The sequence below is a fragment of the Ovis aries genome, chromosome 3 (genome assembly GCF_016772045.2).
Source record: "Ovis aries strain OAR_USU_Benz2616 breed Rambouillet chromosome 3, ARS-UI_Ramb_v3.0, whole genome shotgun sequence".
In the NCBI taxonomy this organism is placed as follows: Eukaryota; Metazoa; Chordata; class Mammalia; order Artiodactyla; family Bovidae; genus Ovis; species Ovis aries.
Genome location: NC_056056.1, coordinates 223,775,811 through 223,782,266, shown reverse-complemented (window position 1 = coordinate 223,782,266; position 6,456 = coordinate 223,775,811).

Below are 6,456 nucleotides of genomic sequence, written 5' to 3'. Positions count from 1 at the left end.
GAAAGCCGCATTTTAGCAGGGACCGAGTCAACATTTTGACATCTAGGAGAGACTCAGAAGTGGATGGGTGTCTTGCTAATCTCCTCTCAGGTTGCAAGAGTGCATTTTAGGCCTAGAGAAGACATTGCTCTTCAGAAAGATGGGGCTGGTCTGTGGATCGCCAGGCAGGAGAAGGGGGCTGGGCCAGACGAGAGGGTCCCTTCCTGCCCCGCAGGGCCCTCAGGCCAGCCTGGTTCCCAGGCTCTATGGAGGAAACACAGCTTCCTGCAGTGGCATTTGGCTGCCTTGTTTTCTCGGGCAGGCAAGCTTCTGGAATTGCGCTTTTCATTTCAGAAGCAGAGTTGAGGAGCAGGGGAAGAGCATGGAAGGGGTCTTTAATCACTTTGGTTTGGAAAAGAGCTGATGGCTTTATCTCATCCCTAAATCATTCCATGGACAACTGCGTCCACCTTGTGGGAAGCGTGGTTGGCAAGTAACTGAGAGGTGCCATGGTCGAGGGCTGCCCATGGCAATGGGGTCACCGGGCCCAGGGGCACCAGGGAGACTGGAGCAGGTCACCCTGCAGGAGCCCCAGGAGGCGATGTCCCCATCCTGACCTGGGAAGCGGGATGCAGACCACTCGGACTCCAGCACTTTCTAGTGCTTAAGCACTAGGAAAAACCTCATTCAATGCATGTAAATGAACAAAATAAAAATGACAAAAAATTAGTTACTGTGTAAAAGGAAATGCTAGGGGCAACGAAAGATACCACAGGAAGCCTGTGGGTGGGTGGGTGCACTAGGGCCCCCACGTGCCTGGCTGGGCCTGACTGCCGAGGAGGCTCTGGGCCGACGCCTGCGTCTTCTGCAAGGCTTCCCAGCCACCCTTCACCAGCTTCATGCAATCCAGCTTTAAGACAATCTTTTTTTTTTTTTAATTTTCTAAGCCAATATTAAAATATAGCTAAATTGCAAACTTGCACTCAAGAAGAAAATGTCTCTTTTCATATATAAAATTTATAGAGTCAATTAACAGCTACTTCATTTGTGATCTTAATCATCCAAAATGGCCGTGGAATGTAGGCCAGCGTCTCCAGCGCATCTCTGAACCGTGTGGCCGGTCACCGTCCTCTGCTCTCCAGGCCTCTGAGCCGGCCGCAGCTGCCCCTGCTTTGTGGGGAGAGGCGAGAAATCCCTGTGCTCATCTATGCGTGGCATAGTCGCGCTTTAGTACTTTCTGTAAGGAGTTCATGTGTGTTTACGTTCTGGCTGCTCCAAAACTTAAAAAAATTAAATTAAATTAAGCTTGTTTGTAGGACATCCCGGATCAGAGAAATAGGTTTTACTTTCTGAACTGACTTTGTTTCAGGGATCATGAAGGGAAGAGGATGAAACCTTTTTTAAAAATTAATTAATTAATTAATTTTTTTTACTTCACAATATTGTACTGGTTTTGCCATACATTGACTTGAATCCGCCATGAGTGTACATGTGTTCCCCACCCTGAACCCTCCTCCCACCTCCCTCCCCATCCCATCCCTCTGGCTCATCCCAGTGCCCCAGCCCCGAGCACCCTGTTTCATGCATCGAACCTGGACTGGTGATTCGTTGCACATATGATATTATACATGTTTCAGTGCCATTCTCCCATATCATCCCACCCTCGCCCTCTCCCACAGAGTGCGAAGACTGTTCTATCCATCTATGTTTCTTTTGCTGTCTCGCATACAGGGTCACCGTTCCCTTCCTTCTAAATTCCCTATATATGCGTTAGTATGCTGTGTTGGTGTTTTTCTTTCTGGCTTACTTCACTCTGTATACAGAGTGCAGTATACTGACACATATATATGGGATTTAGAAAGAAGGGAACGAAACCTTCTTTTTAGAGACGTCATCCATTAATCCAGGGCTCCCCCGGGGGCTCAGATGGTGAAGAATCTGCCTGCAAAGCAGGACACCCAGGTTCAATCCCTGGGTTGGAAAGGTCCCTGGAGAAGGGAACGGCTGCCCACCCCAGTGCTCTTGCCTGGAGAATTCCATGGCCAGAGGAGCCTGGTGGGCCACAGTCCATGGGGTCGCATGGAATTGGACATGACTAAGCGGTGTACACTTTTCCTTCTCCACTTTCATTAATCCGGAGAGTGTTTGCAGAGGACAGTCTGTGTTCAGCCTGGGGAGTGTGAGGAAGGGAGAGAGGAAGGGTCTCCTTGTGGCAGGAAGGGCGGGTGGGGTCTGGGAGGTGGGGGGGGGGGGGTCAGGGGGGTCCCAGTGGGGGCCCTGGGAAACTGACAGCACCTCTTCCTCAGTATTTACGTGGACCAGACACCATCTAAGGCCTTCATGGGCATTTTCTCACAGAAGCCTCATCATAGCACTCTGGGTCATTTCTAACTTCTATGTCCATTTTGAAAATGAGAAAATCAAGGCCCAGAGATGTTCAGAACTCACCAGTGGGAGCCATGTAGCTGGAGACGGTGGAGAGGGGGGGCTCTGAATTAGAAGCAGGGCAGGTTGTTTGACAGTGATGGCTCATTCTACCTGCCAACCCGACTGGCCATGGGGTGCCCAGATGTTGTACTAATTCCAGATGAGATTTGAACCCTGAACTGAGGAAAGCAGATTATCCTCCCCAGGGGGGAAGGGAGGGCACTAATCCAGTCTATCGGAGGCCTGAAAAAAGCAAAAAGCATATGAAGTGCTTAATATCAATAGACAGATGAAAATCAAACCCAGTGAGCCCCGCCCGCCTGGTTCAAGCTCATAAGGGACAACTGGCTTGCAGCCCACAGCTGCTATTCCACCTGTACGAAGTAAGCAAGCCCTGCTCCTCCCTTTCACAGGCCTCCGCGCTGAGCTTCTCTCTTAAGCGTCTGTACACTTATTTATCCAGGGAAGCCAAGGAAAGTGTTCGGTGTCTCATTTTTAGTTCACAAGCTGTCTCCTGCTGTATGTGGGGTCAAACAACACATTTTCTTATTCCATGTCATGTGAAAATAAGGTAATTTTTTATGTCCCAACTGTTCTCCATTCCACCCTCAGATATAGATATCTCAGTGAGGTTGGTAACAGGGCAGCCGAACTGTGAGCTTATCTTCATTTTAGGACGATGTGATGATGTTGGAAAGATGTGGGGGAAAGCACCCAGAGGAGACTGTCATCTTCCCTTGTTGTGAAATCAAGGGGTGAACATGCCCAACAGAGAGACGCAGGTCGGCTATATTATAAAAAATAAAAAAGGGTGCTAATCCAGTCTCTTCGAGGCCTGAATAAAACAAAAAGCATATGAAATGTTTAATATTAATAGACAGATGAAAAAGAGTAACTCTTAATCTTTGTAGGCTATTCAGAGACTCTATAGTCATTTGTACAAACCTATGAATTTTATGTTTTTTCAGAATAATACACACCTGATTCTTTGACAAAGCATGGCAACCGTCTAAGCCAAAATCCCCCTTTGGGAGTTCAGCGTTCCGCAGGTGGAAGTCTCTGCGTGCAGCTTTCTCCCCATGGTTAGGAAATATCCGTGTGTTTGTTCTGGACGGGGTGCTGTTGTTATGCGATCTTCCTATGAACATCAAATTTCCCAACATTGTGCAGTTCATATACCAGACAAGGGTTCATTTCTTAATATATCAAGAGTTCTCTACAAATAAATGAGGACCAACCCATAATAGAAGAAAAAATGGCCAGAAAAGTATGCATATTTCCCAGAAAAGTTAATCTAAATAGATCTTATACAAGTTAAAAGATGTCTGAACTTATTTACAAAACAGAAATAGATCAGCAGATATGGGGGAAAAAAATACCTTACAGTTACCAAAGGGGCTGGAAGGGAGATGAATTAAGAGTTTGGCTTTAACATATACACACAATTAATACTACATATAAAATAGGTAAACGGCAAGGACCTACTGTGTAGCACAAGGACCCATATTCAATATTTATAATAATCTATAGTGGAAATAATCTGAAAATGAGTATACGAGTCAATAATATCTGATATATATATATATGTATCTGAATCATTTTAATGTACACTTGAAGCACAAACTGTGAATTAACTTACTTTGAGAAAAAATTTTTTAAAAAAGATATCCAGAAAGAGTGAATTTGCTCAGTCATGTCCAACTTTTTGCGACCTCATGGACTGTAGCCCACCAGGCTCCTCCATCCATGGAATTTTCCCAGGCAAGAATACTGGAGTGGGTTGCCATTTCCTTCTCCAGGGGATCTTCCCAACCCAGGGATCGAACCCAGGTCTCCAGCATTGCAGGCAGACACTTTACCCTGGTAGCCCCTAAAAGGTGCCCGGCCTCATCCTAATAAGAGAAATGAATTTTAAATGAGAGTGCAATACCACTTTCACATATAGACTGGTAAGGCTCAGTACATCTGATGATATATCTGAACTGACAAAAATGTAGAAAAGTGGGGACTCATAAAAAAAAGAGAGAAGAACAAAAAGGTATAGCAAGAGGGAATTTAGCCTCCCTGCCTGACTGGTTTCGAGCTAGGACGCTGGTCTTCTCCTGCCTTTGCTGAACTTACACCGTTGGCTGTCCTGGGTGTCCAGCAGGCAGACGGCAGATATGGGACTCTCAGCTTCTGGAATCATGGGAGCCAATTCTCTTTAATACCTCCTGCTGTTACTGTTTCTCCGGAGAACCCTATTACTACATCTCTGGGTTCTACACTCTTTCCTTGACACAGGAAGTCCCTGATGGGTGACAAGCATCCAGGACGCACTGGCCGATGGATGGCGTGTCTGATCAATGGGCCTGGACAGGCATCACGACACAGCAATGACCAAGGGACAGTGTCAGGCTCGACCCAAGAATCCGATGCTCCTTTGCAGACGGCTGCCCTCTGTCCTGTGGGGCCACACAGGTTGGCCGCATCCTTGATACTCCGACGTTTAATTTGATACTCTTTCCTCCCCTAGCCACTGCTCTCTCTGCTGCACACAGTGTCAAGGGTGGTTCAATGGAGCAATGAAGACAAAGCAGGACGTTCGTGCTGTCAGTGAAGGTCAACATGGAGACAGGTCCCAGGAGTCGTGACACAGGTCTTGCAGGGCTTCCCAGCAACAGAGGCATTAAGTGTGGCTTCAGTGTGGGTGGAGCCCCACACAGCCAGCGGCAGCTTGGATCCTCACAGCAGCCTAAACCACAAGGAGGACTGGCCAGTCCTCTCCCTGTTGCTGTTGGCCAGTCCCTTGGCCTTGTCCGACTCTTTGCAGCCCCACAGATTGCAGCACGGCAGGCTTCCTTGTCCTTCACCAACTCCCGGAACGTGCTCAAGCTCGTGTCCATTGAGTCACTGATGCCATCCAACCATCTCATCCTCTGTCACCCACTTCTCCTCCCGCCTTCAATCTTTCCCAGCATCAGGGTCTTGTCCAACGAGTCAGTTCTTCACATCAGGTGGCCAAAGTATTGGAACTTCAGCATTAATCCTTTTAATGAATATTCAGGACTGGTTTCCTTTAGGGTGGACTAATTGTATCTCCTTGCAGTCCAAGGGACTCTCAAGAGTCTTCTCCAGCACCACAGCTCAAAAGCATCCACTCCCTTGTACCTGCTCCAAAGAGGAATGTTTTCACCAAGACCCACGCAGTCGCTGGAAGTCTCTTCCTTCCTATGTCCTGCCCCTTCCTTCCATAACGTGTATCTCAGGACTTGGCGGGGGTGGGTGGCATCCCCAGACCCCGCCCCCTGGCCCTCAACCCGGGACGCTCAGGTCACGGTACTTGGGGACATTCCTGTTGGCCTTGGGGAGGCACCTGCCCTCCCAGCCACGCTGGAGTGCTGCTGATTCAGGGCTCACCTGCAGCCCCAAGTGCCTCAGCACTTAACCCAGGGGGACCTGGAAAGCAACCGAATTCCACCCAGGGCCGCCGCCCAGGTCTGCTCCCCTCGAGCGAGCCGCGCGGAGACGCCGACTGGAACAGATGCGCCCCTGTCATCTGACAAGAGCTGCCAGCGGCCTCCTGGCGTAATTCTTCACAAACAAAAGCCTTCCCCTCAGATGAAAGCACAGAGCAGCTTGCAACTCTGCTTTCCTCTGTGAAAGTTCACGGTTAAAGTGTGTACAAGGATTAGAGTGTGGGAGCCCAGGTGTCCAGTAGACAAGCCCTGAATTCTGGGGCGTGTGTGGTTCCACGCGCTGAATGTGAAAAGGGCAGGAACTGCCAGCACTGTGAAGCCAAGCTCGGGGACAGAGGCCTTGTTTAAATTCCCATCAGTGGACGCCCGGAAGCCAGCTCATATTGAGATGCCATATGGTGAAATGAAAAGAGAATGGATCCTATTCCCCGCTGTCCTACTAAACGCCTTGTCATCTCAGGCCAGTTAACCTCAGCGAGGTCTAAATTGCTCCACACACAAAGTGGTCAAAAAATCTTGTGCCAAAGAGAGCATCTACCTTAGGTGACAAGGTCAGTCAATTGAATGAGACTCAAAACAAAGCAATGTTTGT